Source organism: Bombina bombina, chromosome 5 (assembly GCF_027579735.1).
Source record: "Bombina bombina isolate aBomBom1 chromosome 5, aBomBom1.pri, whole genome shotgun sequence".
In the NCBI taxonomy this organism is placed as follows: Eukaryota; Metazoa; Chordata; class Amphibia; order Anura; family Bombinatoridae; genus Bombina; species Bombina bombina.
In genome coordinates, this window is record NC_069503.1 from 54136598 (window position 1) to 54159734 (window position 23137).

At 39.4% G+C, this 23137-nt stretch overlaps 2 protein-coding genes across 2 annotated transcripts in view; one reads left to right on the forward strand and one right to left on the reverse strand.

Annotated features, from left to right (window-relative positions):
• Positions 1–5015, reverse strand: part of LOC128659829 (gastrula zinc finger protein XlCGF26.1-like) — an 82838-nt gene extending 77823 nt beyond the window's left edge. The window contains exon 1 of the mRNA XM_053713401.1: positions 4975–5015. The gene's annotated coding sequence lies outside the window, so the exon portion shown is untranslated. The remainder of the gene's footprint in view (positions 1–4974) is intronic.
• Positions 1–23137, forward strand: part of LOC128661301 (uncharacterized) — a 324509-nt gene that overhangs the window by 233234 nt on the left and 68138 nt on the right. The gene's annotated exons all lie outside the window — the stretch shown is intronic.

The window sequence follows — 23137 nt, forward strand, 5'->3', positions numbered from 1 at the left end:
TAGTTTTAGTCTTTTGACTAAAATGCCATTTTAGTTTTAGTCGAATTTTAGTCATCTGAATTGTTTTAGTTTTAGTCGACTGAATCTCCAATAGATTTTAGTCAACTAAAATCTAAGGAGTTTAGTTAAAGTGTAATGCAATATTTAAGCATTTCTCTATCATTTGCAAACTGATTATATACTCCAGGAGTAAACATAACACCTGTTAATTATGGTATTAAGGTTTAAACATGCAATACAGACACAGATTTAGCCGTTGTGATATATAACATCTTTATTAAACTTAAAATTAAATAAAACCAAGCTTCATAAACAAACAGAAGTGCAACTTTAAAATATAAAAAAACAAACAGTAAACTGTATTGGCTGTATTGCACATATTACCCAATACAAAAACTATAACAGTTCTCTGCTAATAATTAAAACAAGTATCGAGTAACTCAACACAACAAACAGTTTCTGCAGCTAGCACAGGCACAGCAAAACTTAAACCCATACTGGTGGGTTATACTTAATTCCATAGGAAGAATCAATTAATTGATAACAGATTCTAAATATTTTGGGCAACGATAGTAGCACTGCTTTAGAACTTCCAAACTCATTACATACTCCTGGAGTAAAGGTTTATTAACCTGTTTTTATTTATGGTATTAAGGTTTGAACATGCAATACAGATTTAACTGTTGTGGTATATAACACGTCTTTATTTATCTTAAAATTAAGTTTAGTAAATTTGACAAAAGAGCAGTACTTAGATATGGATTGATTATAACGCCTTGCATGAAATGTTTTTGTCAGCAAATTTTGATTTAGTTTTAGTCATAGTTTTTTGACTAAAATGTCATTTTAATTTAGTTTTAGTCATAGTCTTTTGACTAAAATGCCATTTTACTTTTAGTCATATTTTAGTCATAATATTTTCTTCTGTTTTATATTCATTTTAGTCTAGTTTTAGTCGACGAAATTAACACTGGTAAATAGTGAGTGTACAGCCTGTATAACAGTGTAAATTTGCTGTCCACTCAAAATAGCTCAACACACAACCATTAATGTCTAAACCGTTGGCAACAAAAGTGAGTACACCCCTTGTGGGCAAAAAGTGTCAATAGTTTGTGTGGCCACCATTATTTTCTAACACTGCCTTAACCCTCTTGGGCATGGAGTTCACCAGAGCTTCACAGGTTGCCACTGGAGTCCTCTTCCATTCCTCCATGATGACATCACTGAGCTGGTGGATGCTAGAGACCTTATGCCCCCACCTTCCATTTGAGGATGCCCCACAAATGCTCAATAGGGTTTAGGTCTGGAGACATGCTTGGCCAGTCCATCACCTTTACCCTCAGCAGGGCAGTGGTCATCTTGGAGGTGTGTTTCGGGTCGTTATGTTGGAATACTGCCCTGCGTCCCAGTCTCCGAAGGGAGGGGATCATGCTCTGCTTCAGTATGTCACAGTACATGTTGGCATTCATGGTTCGCTCAATGAACTGTAGCTCCCCAGTGCCGGCAGCACTCATGCAGGCCCAGACCCTGACACTCTCACCACCATGCTTGACTGTAGGCAAGACACACTTGTCTTTGTACTCCTCACCTGGTTGCTGCCACACACCCTTAACACCAACTGAACCAAATAAGTTTATCCTGGTCTCATCAGACCACAGGACATGTTCCAGTAATCCATGTCTTTAGTCTGCTGGTCTTCAGCAAACTGTTTGTGGGCTTCCTTGTGCATCATCTTCAGAAGAGGCTTGCTTCTGGGACGACAGCCATGCAGACCAATTTGATGCAGTGTGCGGCGTATGGTCTGAGCAATGACAGGCTGACCCCCCCACCCTTTCAACCTCTGCAATGGTGGCAGCACTCATACGTCTATTTCCCAAAGACAACCTCTGGATATGACGCTGAGCATGTGCACTCAACTTCTTTGGTCGACCATGGTGAAACCTGTTCTGAGTGGAACCTGTCCAGTGAAACTGCTATATGGTCTTACTCACCGTGCTGCAGCTCAGTTTCAGGGTCTTGGCAATCTTCTTATAGCCTAGGCCATCTTTATGTAGAGCAACAATTCTTTTTTTCAGATCCTCAGAGAGTTCTTTGCCATGAGGTGCCATGTTGACTTCCAGTGACCAGTATGAGAGAGTGTGAGAGCGATAACACCAAATTTAACAAACCTGCTCCCCATTCACACCAGAGACGTTGTAACACGAGTCACATGACACTCGGGATGGAAAATGGCTAATTGGACACAATTTGGAAATTTCCACTTAGGGGTGTACTCACTTTTGTTTCCAACGGTTTAGACATTAATGGCTGTGTGTTGAGTTATTTTGAGGGGACAGCAAATGTACACTGTTATACAGGTTGTACACTCACTACTTTAAATTGTAGCAGAGTGTAATTTCTTCAGTGTTGTCACATGAAATATGTGAGGGGTGTACTCACTTTTGTGACATACTGTACATGCACATCCATTATTTAAAGATGTTTTGAAGGCTTGGATAATCTCAATTAAATTATTAAGCTTGGAATTTAAAGCTTCTAAATGGCTCAGTTTACTCTGCAACAAACATTTCTTACCTGGTTTCCATAATAGATCTTTCCAACTTTAGAAAGATAAACAGTTAATCAATATAGGCCATTTGGTGGTCTTTACAAGTAACCAAATATTTTGCTTTGAAGAATTTCAAAGGAAATAGTGTCCCCAAGAAGAATTAATTATATTTTAAACAAGCAAAACATTATACATTACAAGTGATTAAGAGTTCTCCAAATTATTTTTGTAAACATCCATAGCTGGACCATTCTAAAAATTAGGGGAGGGTCAATATCACTTATTTATAAAATACTACACACTCCCAATAATGATAAGAATATAAGAAAAAGCTTGAACACTACACAGTATTTAATAAAATCAGCTAAATTGAGAGAGTCCCAGTTTAGACTCATCCACACTGACTATATTATGCCGGGAGAGCACATAAAAGGAACAAGGGAATTAATAATATAGGTATGAAATGTTCAAGACATAATCCCAGCATACTACATTTATTGTACGAGTGACCTAGACTGAATACATTTTGGGCAAAAATTAGATATTTCCTTTCAAGAATAATATATATATATATATATATATATATATATATATATATATATATATATATATATATATATATATATATATATATATATATATATATCCCTCTTGGGATAGAAAATATAATTTTTATTACCTCCAATCCAGTATAGAAACCTTACTCAATATTTATTCAGACCACGATCTTAAGGGTTAGAGTTCTGATTTTCAATAACTGGATTAAAAAGAAAGTTCCCTCAATTATTCAAGTTCAAAATCTGCTATCTAAACAAGTAATACTGGAAGCTTATGATTACAAGATTTACAAAAGAAAAAGATTAAATGACTACGTCAAACTATGGGGGAAATGTATAGAATTTATGGGACCTGAATATAAAAATTGAATAAAGCAGATAGTCTGTGTGGATGAGGACGAATGGAGGCAAAACCTCTGGTGATCTGGAGCGGAGGGGGTGGGGGAAGTGGAGGAGAGAGGGAAGAGAGATATTAACAATTTGTTTTTCCTCCCAGGATAGAAGTTTATGTAGGGGGGAACATCAGAAGATATACAATACTGATATTGCGATTTTGTTTTTCATTAAGATATTAACTTGTTAATCCCCATTCATTATATAAAATAATGGCAAAAGAGCTCCAAATCTCGTTCTAAAATATAACTGCTTGTTGTACTCATTGAATCAATATTGCTAGAAAAGGGAAAGAAAAGAAATCCGTTTCATTACCCTGTGAATTGATTTTTGTGTATATGTCAAGTTATATATTATATGTATCTCTGTTTATAAACAATACAAACTTCCTGATGCGCCCCTGCCGATCACAACTTGTTACATAAAAGTAATCTGTCTGTTCATTTTTCTGTTCTTTTCCTTCTCATGCATTGCTGGAACTTATTCTGGAGAGACCCTGCGACACATGAGAATTGGATAGGGACTCCCTGTTGCCTACAAAGACCCTGTGACACATGAGAATTGGATAGGGACTCCCTGTTGCCTACACAAAGCCACTACACCTATAAAAGCATTAATTCATATGAAGCGCACACAAGGAACGAAGCAGAATACAGAGACGCATTATTATTCTCATTTAATGTGCTTAGTCTTCTAATGGAGACTGGACGTTATAACGTAAAAATGTCATGTAAATAAAACCTGCTTTAATTCTTAAAATAAAAAATATCTGTATGTAAATCTATGTAAGATCCCTTTGGCGGGTTTTTATTTCTAACACTCGAGATCGTATATCTGAACGCTTATAACTTTTGCATGCAATATTTTTTAAAATCATTTTTGACAGTGTTAATGTGAGTGTAAGTGTACATTATAATGTATTTTTTAAGTTCTATCTGGGGATACTCAAATTAGAATCCAAATATATATATACACACACTCATATAAATATATATATACACACATACATACAAACACACACAATATATATATATATATATATATATACATATATACACACAGTATATATATATATATATATATATATATATATATATATATATATATATATATATATATATATATATATATATATATATATATATATATATAAATAAATAAAACAACGTTGGGGACAAATCGGAGAGGTTTTGAAACGTGTAAATAATAAACATAAGGCTATTTCACTCATTGTCCCACAGTTACATGTGAAGTGTGTGTATTTGTGCACCTATAATCTGACACACATTTCACACTGATCACTGCAGATAAAGCAGGCACAATGCACTCTTGTTGTTTTGTGTGACCTGCAGTGGGGAAACCAAGGAATCCCCAATTTGCTTCTTTATCTGTGGCTGCCAGGATGGTTCTGAGCAGGATATACAGCACAATAGGGATACTACTCACACACTGGTTATACGGCTTTCACAAACTTACTTCTGCCTTCGCTCTCACTGTCTGCGTCTCCCAGCACTTCCTGCAGAGGTCTGATGATGTCATCGGTCACTCTAGTTAGTGAGCTAGCAGGAGGAGGGGCAGTGCAAGTCATAGGGTAACTGCGCACCAGCAGGGAATCAGGGAAATGCAGCTTCATTTGTTATCTGGCTGTGAATAGAGGAGAGAGCATAAAACAGCATATTGCTTGCACAGCCTGTCCTGCCTTTATGAGGACTGCAATAAACTAAAGAGAGATTATTTTTCTCTCTCCTCCTTTGCTTATTGCAGTCCTCATAAAGGCAGGACAGGCTGTGCAAGCAATATGCTGTTTTATGCTCTCTCCTCTATTCACAGCCAGATAACATGATGGGGCTCGTTTCTGTATACTTTATGACTGTGCATTCAATCACTCCCCCAGGCGGCTTGCAGATCTCCACCGGGAGGTAGCAGGAAGGGCTCTAAGTCACAAGCAATAAAGCCCAACTGGCAGATGTAATCGTAATAAGCTCCTGCTGCACTCACTCAGCCCTCCCCGGCAGCAACAGTCACTCGCCCGGCACTGGGATAGGTGCGCTGACGCTCTGCTTGGTGTAATCCCACGCTGTCCCTAACAGTGGCGACTCTAGGAACAAAATATAGGGGGGCACATAAGATACCACAGTCAAAACTGGGGGCACTAATAATTAGGCAGCTGCCTTAGGCCTTGCTCTAGCTGGGGCCTTGGATAGGGCTGCCACCTTTTCTTCAAGCCGAACACTCACGCTGCACAGACATTTTTTGGTATACGTGTGCATAAGTAAGCAGCTAGCTCCCAGTAGTGCATTGATATTCCTGAGCCTACCTAGGTATGACTTTAAACAAAGGATACAAAGCAAATTAGATAATAGAAGGTAGAAAGTTGTTTAAAATCCCATACCTTGCTCTGAATTATGAAAGAAAATGTTGGGGTTTCCTGTCCCTTTAATTAGTAGTCAGTGTAAAACTTTATTGAAACAGTGCAAAAAAATATATTCTCTACTGTAGGTTATACATGATGGGATTTGTGTAATTTTGAATATTTTTGTTAAATGTGAATGTAAGTACTAGAGAAAAGTAAATATATATATATATATATATATATATATATATATATATATATATATATATATATATATATATATATATATGCACACACTACATTGCATACACATATACACACAAACATTCACACACACTACATAGCATACACATATACACACACATTCACACACACTACATAGCATACACATATACACACACATTCACACACACTACATAGCATACACATATACACACACACTACATAGCATACACATATACACACACACACAAATTCACACACACTACATAGCATACACATATACACACACACACACACACACATTCACACACACTACATAGCATACACATATACACACACACACAATCTACATAGCATGCACATATATACACACACATTCACACACTACATAGCATACACATATACACACACTACATAGCATACACATATATACACACACACACACATTCACACACTAAATAGCTTACACACACACATTATATATATATATATATATATATATATATATATATATATATATATATATATATCAAGGCTCAAAAATTCCACTCGCCAACTCGCAATTGGCGAGTGAAATTTATGCAGTGGCGAGTTAGTTTTTTCCATCCTTGCTTTTAGTTCGTGGCGCTGCAGATCTGGCTCATTAACTTATTAACTTTGTGTCTCAGACACTGTGGCGAGTCTCTGAAGCAAGCCGCCTAATTAGAGAGCCGCCACTGAGTCTAATAGTCCCTCCAGACCTGTCCCTACCCCCCTGCCATCCGACCCTCACATCACCCTTCAAGTTTGTTGATTGGGGTTGGGGGCGAGCCGGGTCACGCCCACTTCACTGTCGGGTCTGGATACAAGGCTGAGCGCGGCCAATTCAAATTGTCATGAGCGAGTGGACTGGAGTCTGGACCGGACCGGTGATCGTAGGGTTTACAGGCTAAGCTGCAGAGGCTGATATAGGCTGCGCACGGATAGAGGCTGGGACAGAGGTTGGTACTGGGGCAGCAGGATCACTGCTGGGGGGAGTCAGGCAGACGTCTATGGGGACGCAATGCTAGTGAGCAGGGGCAGCTGCTTGTTTAGGGTCCCTGGGTTTTACTGTCATGAGGGCTGGGTGCTTGCAGTGCCCGGGGTTATGCGGCTGTGCGAATGCGTCTTTACTATAAAGTACATCAGTGGCAAGCAGTAAGCTGCAAAAAAAAAAAATTGTAATATAAATTTTATTAGATATATTTTTAGTTTGGCTTTGCATTCCGGACTGGGGGGGGGCGCAATCACATGTGCGGTGGTGCCGGTGGAGAGGAGTTTGACTTAGTGGGGTCGGGTCAACTCTGCTGAGCTTTCATGATCTAAGACCAGACAGATCACATCAGGATGATCGTGCTGTGTAAAGACAACGGAAAAAGCCGGTAAGTGAGTGACATCACATGTCACATGTTCTGGCCTGAGCTGGTCTAGCATATAGCTAGGCAGATGGAGGTCATGCGCACACAGCAGTTAGAGGCAGCACTGCGGGGCATAGAAGAGTGGGGACATGTGGTCGAGGTTGCTTGCAGACGAGCAGGAAGCTGGAGGCAAGTAAGAATAACTAGCACTACGGGCAGGATAAGGCAGCGATCTGACTACACTGCTTCTGTCTGCAGCAGGGTCACAGGTTATAAATCTAAACAAGCTCCGGGCCGGGGAGGGGGAGAGAGAGGCTCAGTCGAAGTGAAAACAGTGAGTCTGAATAACACATGGCAATGGCATATACTTATGCCTGGAGATTTATCCAATAAAATATTTGTTTTATATATGTAATGTAGGTGTCTGAAAATAAAACAATTATTTTATTGAATAAATCTCCAGGAATAAGTATATGCAGATAATACAGCAAGTTATTCAAATAATTCAGACTGCTCACTGCTTTCACTGAGCCTGTCTCCCCCCCCTCCCTCTCTCCCCCTTCCCTCTCTCCCGGAGTTTGTTAAGATTTATAACTCTGCCGTGTGTTTAAGTTCCCTTTAAAGAGACAGCACCCTTGTAGTTGTCATTCCATAAAACAAGCTTTTGGCAGCTGTGCAGTCATCTCTGATAGCCTAGGGGTTAAATGCAAGTGTAAAAGAATATGGTGAGCGCATATTACTAGAACAAAATGGGGTTTTTACCTTCCTGTAAATTATCTTCTAAAGAAAAGCCTGTTTATGTGTTTTAGTAACACCTCTTCATTGCCATTTCTGTATTTTAATCAGTGGCAATGAAGAGGTTAACAATTAAGCAAGTGCTACTTTGCGTTTTCAGAAACATGTCTGATATTCCACTTTATGTGACAAAATTGACATGCCAGGTTTTGTGTTAAATCTTGTTGATTCTTCATGCTAAGTTTTGTAAGTTTAATTGTGAGCAGATAAACTTCTTTTTTGAATTCTTAATTTAATAGCTGCCTTTATTCATCCAGCTGTTGTCTTCCCCAGAAACCAAAGTTGCCGTTGCTGTTATTTTTTTTTCATTGTTGATTTATCCTATGTATGTAATTATTTGTTGTTATCAAATACAATAAAAATAAAGTTACTGCACTGTCTAAACATATGAAAAGAAGGGTTGAATTAGTGGGCGTGACGTAAGTATGCAATGGGCGGGTTAGTGGGCGTGGCCTGGGTATGCAGTGGGCGGGGTCAGAAGTGGCGAGTAACATTTTTGGCCTGGCTAGTAGCTTAGGACCTGAAATTTTGAGCCCTGTATATATATATATATATATATATATATATATATTTTGTGACCTGGGATCTTGGAAACACACAGTCCTCAAAGCTGGAAACACCACACAAGGTTGTAGCTTTATAAAATACAGTCTGTTTATTATCAGGTCTGGCAAAAACAGGCAAAATAAACATAAACAAAACAAAAGAGGCTTGCTTCACTGAGCACTTACTAACAAGTACAACTGTCTGCACTAAGTACCTTTTCACAAAAGTAATATTGCACAGACCTTTCAAACTTACTATACGTGTGCATAAGTAAGCAGCTAGCTCCCAGTAGTGCATTGATATTCCTGAGCCTACCTAGGTATGACTTTAAACAAAGGATACAAAGCAAATTAGATAATAGAAGGTAGAAAGTTGTTTAAAATCCCATACCTTGCTCTGAATTATGAAAGAAAATGTTGGGGTTTCCTGTCCCTTTAATTAGTAGTCAGTGTAAAACTTTATTGAAACAGTGCAAAAAAATATATTCTCTACTGTAGGTTATACATGATGGGATTTGTGTAATTTTGAATATTTTTGTTAAATGTGAATGTAAGTACTAGAGAAAAGTAAATATATATATATATATATGCACACACTACATTGCATACACATATACACACAAACATTCACACACACTACATAGCATACACATATACACACACTACATAGCATACACATATATACACACACACTACATAGCATACACATATATACACACACACATTCACACACACTACATTGCATACACATATACACACAAACATTCACACACACTACATAGCATACACATATACACACACACTACATAGCATACACATATACACACACACACAAATTCACACACACTACATAGCATACACATATACACACACATTCACACACACTACATAGCATACACATATACACACACACACATTCACACACACACACACACACACAATCTACATAGCATGCACATATATACACACACATTCACACACTACATAGCATACACATATACACACACTACATAGCATACACATATATACACACACACACATTCACACACTAAATAGCTTACACACACACATTATATATATATATATATATATATATATATATATATATATATATATATATATATATATATATATATATATATATATATATATATATATATATATATTTTGTGACCTGGGATCTTGGAAACACACAGTCCTCAAAGCTGGAAACACCACACAAGGTTGTAGCTTTATAAAATACAGTTTGTTTATTATCAGGTCTGGCAAAAACAGGCAAAATAAACATAAACAAAACAAAAGAGGCTTGCTTCACTGAGCACTTACTAACAAGTACAACTGTCTGCACTAAGTACCTTTTCACAAAAGTAATATTGCACAGACCTTTCAAACTTTGTACTTTAGAGATAATTCCTCTCAGTCTCTCAGGAGAGTGTTTGCAGTTTTCCTTTACTGCTGGCAAATCTACCTCTCAAACCCTGACTGGGGATTTTATTAGCACCTGCTGTCAATTACCATATGCAGGTGAGTAGCTAGCTGAGTCAGACAGAATTCCTGGACTGGACTTTTTGACATAATGTGCTACCTGCAAACTGCGGGGTGGAGCACTGGCCCACCCTACTCTCCAAATACTCCACCCCAGGGACCCAGAAATAAATCACATATTTTCTCTATGTGGCAAACAAACATAACAATTCTCCCTGGGGTTGTCAGACCATACCCCGCACTGCAGCACTTTTGAGGGAATATAGACACCTTCCATTACTATGCCTTGGGTTCTGTCACACATCCTCCCCGCCAGCTCAGACCTAGTGGGGTGAGCGACCATGGCCAAAAGCGTATGCATACGTGAAAGGCCATCAGCATTACCCTGTTTACTTCCTGCCCTGTGTTCTACTGAGAAGAGATAGGGTTGCAAACTAAGGAACCAGCGTGTAACTCTACTATTATTATCCTTATTTTGACTCATCCATTTGAGAGGTGCATGATCAGTAACTAGTCTAAATTTTCTGCCCAACAAATAATATTTGAGAGTTTCAACAGCCCATTTAATTGCTAGACACTCCTTTTCAACAATGGAATAGTTCTTTTCTCTAGGTTGAAGTTTACGGCTCAGGTATAGTATTGGGTGCTCTTCACTTTGACTTTCCTGGGAAAGCACTGCTCCAAGCCCTACATCAGAGGCATCCATCTGTAAAACAAACTCCTTTGAAAAATCAGGGGTGACTAACACTGGTTGTCTACAGATGGCTTCCTTGAGATTTTGAAATGCCTGTTCAGCTTCAGAGGACCATTTCACTATTACTGGAGCTTTTGCTTTAGTGAGGTCAGTTAAAGGACCTGCTATAGTAGCAAAGTTGGAGATAAACCTTCTGTAGTAGCCAACAAGCCCAAGAAATGTTCTGACCTGTTTCTTCGTCATAGGTCGTGGCCAATTCCTTATGGCTTCAACTTTAGCAAGTTGTGGCTTTACTATTCCTCTTCCAATGGAATAGCCAAGATACTTGGCCTCCTCCAAGCCAATGGTACATTTACTCGGATTTGCTGTCAGACCGGCATTTCTTATGGAATTAAGGACAGCTTGCACTTTTGGCAAGTGAGACTCCCAATCTTAGCTATGTATGACCACGTCATCTAAGTAAGCTGCAGCATAATGAGCATGTGGCCTTAAGATCCGGTCCATCATTCTTTGAAATGTTGCTGGAGCGCCATGTAGGCCAAAAGGTAACACCTTGTATTGGAAGAGCCCATCTGGAGTAGAGAAGGCAGTCTTTTCCTTTGCCCGTCCTGTAAGCGGCACTTGCCAATAACCCTTGGTCAAATCCAATGTGGTAAGGTACCTAGCTCTCCCGAGTCTCTCCACAAGTTCATCAACCCTTGGCATGGGGTATGCATCAAACTTGGATATTGCATTCAGCTTCCGGTAATCATTACAAAACCTGATTGTGCCATCAGGCTTTGGTACAAGCACAATTGGGCTACTCCAGTCACTTTGGGATTCTTCAATTACCCCAAGGTCCAGCATTTTCTTTACTTCCAATTTGATTGCTTCCCTCCGGGCTTCAGGTATTCTATATGGCTTTAGATTTATCCTTTTCCCGGTTCAGTGACAATGTCATGCTCTATTATCGTAGTTCTTAATGGGACTGAGGAGAAAACATCTTTATTTAATCTGATGAAGTCTGTTACCTCCCTCTTCTGGTGGATAGTCAGGGTTTCTGAGATATTGACTACGGGTTCATGCTCCTCCATTTTAGGGAGGTCTGCTGTTTTTATAGCCACAAGTGTTTCTCTTTCTTTCCACGGTTTAAGTAAATTCACATGGTAAATCTGTACCTCCTTTCGCCTCCCAGGCTGTCTTACTTTGTAATTTACTTCCCCCACTCTGTCAATGACTTCATATGGCCCATGCCATGTTGCCAAAAATTTGTCTCTACAGTGGGAACCAGGACTAGTACTCTGTCTCCTGGATTAAACACACGAACCCTGGCATTTCTATTATAGCTCTTCTGCTGGTGCTGTTGGGCATTTTCCATGTGTTCTCTAACTATGGGCATAATGGCTGTCATCCGATCCTGCATCTGAGTTATATGTTCAATCACACTTCTGTGAGGGGTTGACTCCTGTTCCCAAGTCTCCTTAGCTATGTCTAGCAACCCTCTGGGGTGTCTTCCATACAAAAGTTCAAAGGCGAAAACCCAGTAGAAGCTTGAGGGACCTCTCGGATGGAAAACATTAAATAAGGCAAAAGGAAATCCCATTTTTTTCCATCTTTATCAATTACTTTTTTGAGCATAGCCTTTAGTGTTTTATTAAATCGCTCTACCAGACCATCAGTTTGTGGGTGATATACGGATGTTTTCAGATGCTTTATATGAAGAAGATTACACAACTCCTTTGTAATTCTCGACATAAATGGAGTGCCTTGGTCTGTTAATATTTCTTTGGGAATCCCAACACGGCTGAACATTAACATTAACTCCTTAGCAATTGCTTTTGCTGAAGTAGTACGCATGGGTATTGCCTCAGGGTAACGTGTAGCATAGTCTACTATTACCAATATATACTGGTGCCCCCTTGCAGACTTTACAAGAGGACCCACAAAATCCATACCAATACGTTCAAATGGGACCTCAATTATGGGTAAGGGCACCAAGGGGCTACGGTATGCTGTAAGAGGGGCAGTTAATTGGCATTCAGGACAAGAAGAACAATAATTTGTGATAGATGCCATTACACCTGGCCAATAAAACCTCCTAAGAATTCTCTCTCTGTTTTTTTCAATCCCCAAGTGCCCCCCAAGTATGTGGCTATGTGCCAGATTTAATACAGTGTGTCGATATGCCTGGGGTACTAACAACTGTTTGACAGACTCCTTTTTCCCAACTCTGTACAATAAATCATTTTCCACTTCAAAGTATGGATAGGTGAGTGCTTTATCAGTATTAATGGGGGTGCCATTTCTTACGGAAATATAGTTTCTAGCTGCAGCTAAAGTTGGATCCTCCCATTGTGCAGCCCTAAAGTTACTTGGGCTAACCTCTAGGTCAGTTATTTCTACATCAGGTTCAGATATATTAGATTGACCTGTATTATTCTGTTCAGTATTACCTCCAACTAGGGTTTCCATAGGGGTTGAGTGTTTCCCTCTAGCAGGAGTTATTTTGTCTAAGTCATCCCCCAATAAATCAGAAAAGGGAAAGTCACAAACAGCGCCCTCTACTGAATCCGGTGAATTTTCCTCAGCAGCATCCCATAGATTCAAAAAATGGGGAAAATCTCTGCCTATTATCATTTCATGGACTAATTTATCCACTAAACCAACTCTATGATTTATAGGGCCATTTTGAGTTTCAATAAGTACTTTAGCAGTTGGATACTTGTGTATGTCCCCATGGACACAAGCAATATCTAGGTTCTGGTAATTATCAACAGGAGTATTTCTCAACAGAACCCTGTCTATGAGCGTAACCATGCTACCAGAGTCCAGCAAAGCTTTAATTTCCCTCCACCCTTACAGTGCACCAAGGGTGGCCATTTAAACAATCATTTTTGCTAATTACATATACTGAGCGAGAGTACAATGAATAATTGTCTCTCATATTGCCAACATTACATTCCATAGCAACATCATTCTCAGGGCAGTCCTTTGCAAAATGTCCATACTCTTTACATTGAAAACATTTAATATTAGCATTAGACAACATCTTTGAGGCTATTGTGGACCCTTCCTGCCTCACAAAACTCTTGTCCCTTGCTGTAATGTCCCTTGGGTTGTAAAAACCCATCTGCTCCTCCCGATACCCCCTTTTCCCTGGAACAGTCTTACCCAATTTACTGGGACTCTGGATCTTCGGGGTTCTAGGTCTTTCCTGGTTGGGGATTTGTAGAAACTCTCCGGCAGTCAAATAGCGTTCCACCAGGGCAACTAGACCGTCAGCAGTTTTAGGTTCACTCTGGCTGACCCACCGCCGCAGGGAAACAGGCAATCCTCGCAGGAACCGGTCCATCACGAGCTGTTCCACAATGTGACTAGCTGAGTTGACCTCTGGCTGTAGCCATTTCCTGGCAAGATGTATCAAGTCAAACATCTGTGACCGCACGGCTTTGTCTTGACTGTAAGTCCAGGAGTGAAATCACTGGGCCCTTACTGCTGTCGTTACTCCCAGGCGGGCCAAGATTTCTGTTTTTAGCTTTATATAGTCACTGGCCTGCTCAGGCTCCAAATCATAATATGCCTTCTGAGGTTCTCCACTCAGAAATGGCGCAAGGAGACTTGCCCATTCAGACGCAGGCCACCCTTCTCTTTCGGCTGTCCTTTCAAAAGCCATCAGGTAAGCTTCCACATCATCTGTAGCCACCATCTTTTGCAAATAGTTACTCACTCTCAGAGTCTTAGAACTGTGTGGAATTTTTGCAGCACACCTGCCCAGTCTTTCAGATAGGCCTCGAATCTCCTGCTGCATGGTAAGTGTGATATTCTGCTGTTCCTCTCTTTGTGTTAATACCAGTTTTTGTAGCACTGCAATATTTTCTTGCTGGCTGGCAGTAGCTTGCTGCTGTGTGGCAGTGGCCTGTTGCTGTGAGGCCGTAGCCTGGAGTAAAGCCTTTACAACTTCCTCCATTTTAAGTGTGGTATTGTTTCCTTAACAGACTATCAGTGTGTTGCCCGCTACCTCCACCATATGTGACCTGGGATCTTGGAAACACACAGTCCTCAAAGCTGGAAACACCACACAAGGTTGTAGCTTTATAAAATACAGTCTGTTTATTATCAGGTCTGGCAAAAACAGGCAAAATAAACATAAACAAAACAAAAGAGGCTTGCTCCACTGAGCACTTACTAACAAGTACAACTGTCTGCACTAAGTAGCTTTTCACAAAAGTAATATTGCACAGACCTTTCAAACTTTGTCCTTTAGAGATAATTCCTCTCAGTCTCTCAGGAGAGTGTTTGCAGTTTTCCTTTACTGCTGGTAAATCTACCTCTCAAACCCTGACTGGGGATTTTATTAGCACCTGCTGTCAATTACCATATGCAGGTGAGTAGCTAGCTGAGTCAGACAGAATTCCTGGACTGGACTTTTTGACATAATGTGCTACCTGCAAACTGCGGAGTGGAGCACTGGCCCACCCTACTCTCCAAATACTCCACCCCAGGGACCCAGAAATAAATCACATATTTTCTCTATGTGGCAAACAAACATAACAATTCTCCCTGGGGTTGTCAGACCATACCCCGCACTGCAGCACTTTTGAGGGAATATAGACACCTTCCATTACTATGCCTTGGGTTCTGTCACAATATATACATATACACACACACATTCACACACTAAATAGCTTACACACACACATTATATATATATATATATATATATATATATATATATATACACATACACACACACACACACATTCACACACTAAATAGCTTACATATATATATATATATATATATATATATATATATATATATATATATATATATATATATATATATATATATATACACACACACATACACTTACACACACTACATAGCATACACATATATACACACACACACTACATAGCATACACATATATACACACACACACTACATAGCATACACATATACACATTCACACACTAAATAGCATACACACACACACATTCACACTAAATAGCATACACACACACACATATATATATATATATATATATATATATATATATACACACACATATATTCACAAACTACATAGCATACACACATATACACACACACTACATATATATATATATATATATATATATATATATATATATATATATATATTGTAACAGGAAACACTTTTAACCACGGTCTTCTAGGGCACAAATGCAGCACAGGACAATCCACTGTAGTTTAAAAGGCTTTATTTTCCACAGCAATAACAAACAGGCAGTTCATTTTCAAAAGAGGGAAATCCTTCCTCTGCAGCAAAGTTAAGTACTTTTAAATATGTCCCAGCACTTCACAGCATTCCACAAGTGTTTGTAAAAATAATGTCCTTTTACAGTTCACAGGAACAAAAGTCTTTTACACAGTGTAACAAACACACACACACCAGCTTCTGTAGCTGTGTAACTAACTCTCAAGGCCTAAGTGAGGCTGCTATTTAAACCCTCACAACTTCTAATTAGCCACACCTGTGATTAGCTGCTGGACAGCTTCACAGCTGTCTGGGATAATGGCCCACCCTCTCTCCAATTATCCCAAACCCCAGGGACCCAGAACACAGTTTATCAACTGCATAATCAAATACACACTCTTTCTCCCTGGGGTTTTAACTGAAAGGAGAAATAGCATGTACAATGCTTGGTCTCAAATATCTTCTATTTATAACCAGGCCTTGCTTTCTGTCACATATCCTCCCCCCCAGCTCACACCCAGTGGGTTGAGCGACCATGGACATCAATGAATGTACCCAAGACAAACCATCAGCATTGCCCTGCAAAAGACCAGCCCTGTGCTCAACAGTAAAATTGAAAGGTTTCAAGCTAAGAAACCACCTAGTAACCCTTGAATTTGTTTCCTTATTCTGACTCATCCATGTGAGAGGAGCATGATCTGTTATTAATTTAAATTTTCTTCCCAACAGATAGTACCTAAGGGTCTCTAAAGCCCACTTAATGGCAAGGCATTCTTTCTCCACTATAGAATAGTTCTTTTCCTGTGAAATAAGTTTTCTGCTTAGGAATAGGACAGGATGCTCTTCTCCCTGACACTCCTGCGAGAGAACTGCTCCTAAACCAACATCAGAGGCATCTGTCTGTACAATAAAATCTTTAGCGAAATTGGGGGTTACCAAAACTGGATGGGCACAAAGGGCATCTTTCAAATGCTTAAAAGCTTGTTCTGCTTCTGGGGACCATTTTATCATAATTGGGGCCCTTGCTTTTGTGAGATCTGTCAAGGGTGCCGCAATTGTAGCGAAATTCGGGATAAACCTTCTATAATAACTAGTTATCCCAATAAATGCTCTTACTTGTTTTTTAGTTAGAGGCTGTGGCCAGTTCTGTATGGCCTCTACTTTTGTTGTCTGAGGTTTAACTAATCCTCTACCAATAGTATAACCCAAGTACTTAGCTTCCTGTAAACCAACAGTACATTTTGCAGGATTGGCAGTTAACCCAGCGGACCGTATTGCATCAAGTACTGCTTGAACTTTTGGAAGATGGGATTCCCAATCTGTACTATAAATTATAACATCATCCAAATATGCTGCCGCATAACGAACATGGGGTTTCAGAATTCTATCCATCATCCTCTGGAATGTTGCCGGGGCCCCATGTAAACCAAATGGCAACACCGTATACTGAAATAAGCCCTCTGGGGTTGAAAAAGCTGTCTTTTCCTTTGCTTGACTAGTGAGAGGCACCTGCCAATACCCTTTCGTTAAATCAATTGTAGTGAGATAACGTGCTTTTCCTAGCCTTTCTATTAACTCATCTACTCTAGGCATTGGGTAGGTGTCAAATTTGGAAACACAATTAAGCTTACGAAAGTCATTACAGAATCTTAATGAACCATCCGGCTTTGGAACAAGCACGATTGGACTGTTCCACTCACTTTGTGATTCCTCAATTACCCCAAGCTTTAACATTTTTTCTACCTCCAGTTTAATAGCCTTTCTACGAGCCTCAGGAACCCTATAGGGTTTAAGGCAGACCTTCTTCCCTGGTTCTGTTATTATGTCATGCTTAATAACATTAGTTTTTCCCGGTACTACAGAAAATACCTCTTTGTTTATTCTAATAAAATCCTTGACCTCTCGCTTCTGATGTACAGATAGGGTTTCCGATATATTTACCTCTGGTTCAGTGACAGGGAGTTCTGTAGGTTTTAAGGCAACTAAAACTTCCCTATCTTTCCAAGGTTTTAACAGATTTATATGATATATTTGCTCAGGTTTCCTTCTCCCTGGCTGACTTACTTTGTAATTAACATCACCCACTTTCTCAATTATCTCATATGGGCCCTGCCAAGTAGCCAAGAATTTATTTTCAACTGTAGGGACCAGAACTAACACCCTATCCCTAGGTTGAAACACCCTGGCTCTAGCATTACGGTTGTAGCTGTACTTTTGTGCTTCCTGTGCTTTTCCCATATGTTCCCTTACAATGGGCATGACAGCTTCCATACAATCCTGCATTTGGGAAATATGTTCAATAATACTTCGATAAGGTGTTGTCTCTTGCTCCCAAGTCTCTTTAACTATATCTAGTAATCCCCTGGGATGCCGCCCATATAACAGTTCAAATGGGGAAAAACCTGTAGAAGCCTGGGGAACCTCCCTGATAGAGAACATTAAATAGGGTAACAGAAGGTCCCAATTTCTCCCATCTTTGTCAATTACCTTTCTTAGCATACTTTTGAGAGTTTTGTTAAACCTTTCTACTAAACCATCAGTCTGAGGGTGATATACTGAGGTCCTTAGTTGTTTTATGCCAAACAACTTACACAATTCTTTTGTAACCCTGGACATAAATGGAGTTCCTTGGTCTGTCAAAATTTCCTTAGGTATCCTGACCCTGCTAAACATTAGCATGAGTTCTTTTGCTATGGACTTTGCAGAGCTGTTACGAAGGGGAACTGCCTCAGGATAGCGTGTAGCATAATCAAGGATTACCAGTATATACTGATGTCCTCTAGCAGATTTAACAAGCGGACCCACCAAGTCCATAGCAATTCTTTCAAAAGGCACATCAATTATAGGCAAGGGCACTAAAGGGTTATGAAAATCTTTAGCAGGAGCTGTAAGTTGACACTTAGGGCATGAAGCACAATAATCCTTGATGGCTACAAATATCCCTGGCCAATAAAACCTTCTAAGAACTCTCTCTTTGGTTTTCTCAACTCCCAAATGCCCCCCTAGAATGTGGTTATGTGCAAGATTTAATACAGTGTTCCTAAAAGTCTGGGGCACCAAAAGTTGTTTAACAATGTCTGTTCCTTTCTTCTCTACACGATATACCAAATCATTAACTGCTTCAAAATAAGGATAGGGTAATACATTTCCTGGCTGTGTCACAATATCATTTATAACCCTGATATTATTTCTTGCCTCTACCAATGTTGGATCCTCCCATTGGGCTTTTTTAAAATTACCAGGGCCACCAACCAGATCTATCAAATCATCAATATTTTCCGAGCTAGTACTTGGTACTTCATTACTCTGAGAAGGTTGATCACCTACTAATACAGGCATAGGGCAATAAATCTTATTTTTCTCCTTTTCAATGGAACCCCCTTCAAAATCAGTTTCAGAGAAAGGAAATACATAAATATCAGAAGTTTGACATATTTCTGGAGATTCCCATAACTCCAGAAATTTTGGAAAATCTCTCCCTATCACCACCTCATGGGCTAAATTTGGTACTACACCAACACAATATTTTAATTTACCACACTGAGTCTCAATCTCCACCTCAGCTGTAGGATATTCCCGTTTATCTCCATGAACACAGATAATTCCCATTTTTTCCCCATAATCTAATACTGCATCTGGTACTAAAGATTTAGCCACTAGTGTGACCATACTTCCTGAATCAAGCAAAGCCCTAGACACTTTACTATTAACCGTCACAGTACACCAATGGGAATCATTATTAAGAGAGCTGTTGCTATTAGACAATAGTGAATGTGCAACATTACAGTCCATAAATTCATCTTTATCACAGTCTCTAGCAATATGCCCAACCTCATTACATTTAAAACATCTTACAGGTTGGTTATTTTTAAATGTTTCCTTAATTCTTGGGGAAATGTCTCTGGTGTTTTGCCTATACACCTGCTGCTCTCTTATCCCCTTTATCCCCTGAACAGTCTTACCAGTTCTTGTAGAGCTCTGGGACTTGGGAATGTGGGGCTGATCCATTGAAGATTGTTGCAAAACTTCTCCTGAAGCTATAAATCTTTCGACCAATACAATCAACTGATCCGCTGTTTGAGGATCACCTTGATTAACCCACCGCCGCAGGGAAGCAGGTAATCCACGCTGAAACCGGTCCATCACCAGTAGTTCCACTATTTTGGTAGCCGAATTAACCTCTGGTTGCAGCCACTTCCTGGCAAGGTGTATAAGGTCGAACATCTGGGATCTTGCAGCATTATGAGATGAAAACATCCAGGAATGGAATCTTTGTGCACGGACTGCCGAAGTCACCCCCAGGCGTGCAAGGATTTCTGCTTTCAATTTCTCATAGTCACTGGCTTGTGCTGGCTCTAAATCAAAGTAGGCCTTCTGAGGTTCACCACTAAGAAATGGCGCAAGTATACTTGCCCACTCAACTGTCGGCCATTTTTCTCTTTCTGCTGTGCGTTCAAATGCCAAAAGATACGCCTCAACATCATCAGCTGCTGTCATTTTTTGAAGATAATGACTAGCCCTTATTACTCTGGAACCTTGGCTGCCACCAACATATTCAGAGTTCAGTCTTTCTGATATGGCTTGAACCTCTCGTTGCAGAGTCTGTGAAGCACTTTGCTGCTCCTCCCGGGTCTTCCTGAATGTCTCAGCTTGCACAGCAGCCATCTGTTGAATCAACAATTCAGTGTTCTCCTTCTGTGATTTAGCCAGCAGCATAACACTCTCTGACTGGGCCAAGACCAACTGTTGCAGTGCTGCACTATTTTCAGCAGCTTTTCTGTTAGTCTCCTGCTGTATAGCATTAGAATGGATCAAAGCTTTAATGACTTCCTCCATGTTGCTTGCAGATTATTATGCCCACAGACATACAACGTGGTTGCCCGTATTCTCCACCAAGTGTAACAGGAAACACTTTTAACCACGGTCTTCTAGGGCACAAATGCAGCACAGGACAATCCACTGTAGTTTAAAAGGCTTTATTTTCCACAGCAATAACAAACAGGCAGTTCATTTTCAAACAAGGGAAATCCTTCCTCTGCAGCAAAGTTAAGTACTTTTAAATGTGTCCCAGCACTTCACAGCATTCCACAAGTGCTTTGTAAAAATAATGTCCTTTTACAGTTCACAGGAACAAAAGTCTTTTACACAGTGTAACAAACACACACACACCAGCTTCTGTAGCTGTGTAACTAACTCTCAAGGCCTAAGTGAGGCTGCTATTTAAACCCTCACAACTTCTAATTAGCCACACCTGTGATTATCTGCTGGACAGCTTCACAGCTGTCTGGGATAATGGCCCACCCTCTCTCCAATTATCCCAAACCCCAGGGACCCAGAACACAGTTTATCAACTGCATAATCAAATACACACTCTTTCTCCCTGGGGTTTTAACTGAAAGGAGAAATAGCATGTACAATGCTTGTTCTCAAATATCTTCCATTTATAACCAGGCCTTGCTTTCTGTCACAATATATATATATATATATACACACTCTGATATACACAAACACATTCACACAATAAACAGAATACACATATATACACACACATTAACACACTACATAGCATACACACATATATATATATATATATACATACACACACACTACATAGCATACACATATATACACACACTACATAACATACACATATATACACACACACATTCACACACTAAATAGCATACACATATACACACATATTCACACACTACACAGCATACGCATATACACATTCACACACTAAATAGCATACACACATATATTCACACACTAAATAGCATACACATATACGTATATTCACACACACATTCACACACTACATAGCATACACACACACATTCACACTCTACATAGCATACACATATATATTCACACACACATTCACACACTACATAGCATACACACATACACATTCACACACTAAATAGCATACACACATATATTCATACACACATTCACACACTACGGGCTCGATTTTTCAATCATTTGGGGAATTCTCCTTTCTTTTCTCCTATCAGTTCTCCGCAGCTCACCTATGGAGAGGTGCACACGTGCGCCCATATTTATCATAAAAAAGTAGTTTTTTCTCCATAGGAGAGCTGAGGAGAAATAATGATAAATTTCTCCAGTCGCATTAGTATCGTCTCCTTATTTATCACTAAAAATAAGCAACTATTCTGCATGTCAATCATATATAAACCAATAGAAATATTTATACACTCTTCCTAGTAGCTTTGTTAACGCCCCTCTTCAGTAAACTTTCATATAAAAAAATAGATCTACATTTTCATTGTTTTTATGCTTCAATTTTGGGGCATTTTTATATCTTATTTTTATGCCCCAATAGATATAATTTTTGTGCTCTGTTATATATTATTTTGGTGCTCCATTATATATATTTTTTCACTCCATCATAAATTATTATTGCGCTCCAATGACCATTATTATTGTGCTTTGTTATAGATCATTTTTGCACCTTGTAGAGCCCTTTTTTGTGTGTAACTGCTTCTACAACTGGTAGAGAACAGATTTTGTAATGCTGTTCTCCACTGTAGCTAAGTGAAGGTAAACTTTGATGAATGAAAGACGTTTTTTTAAAAATACTATTAAAAACAGGGGCACTTTCATTCATCAAAGTTTACAAAGCAGCCGTTTTGATTAAAAACGTTTTTTTCTTTTCACAGCCAGAGCACCTCCCCACTCCTGGAAATCCTCTATTCACACGTCAGCAATGACTAATCCAGCTTCCTCCAATCACAGCATGGCCTCAGTCAATAACCACCCTGGGGGGAAAGCCGTGATTTGAGGAAGCCGGATTAGTAATTGCTAATGTGTGAAGAGAGGATTTCCAGGAGGTGGAAGCTGCTCTTCCAGGATAATAAACAGACTAGGTAATATCTTACTAATAAAATAAGGAGCATAAATATAAGGATTACAAAAAAGGTGAC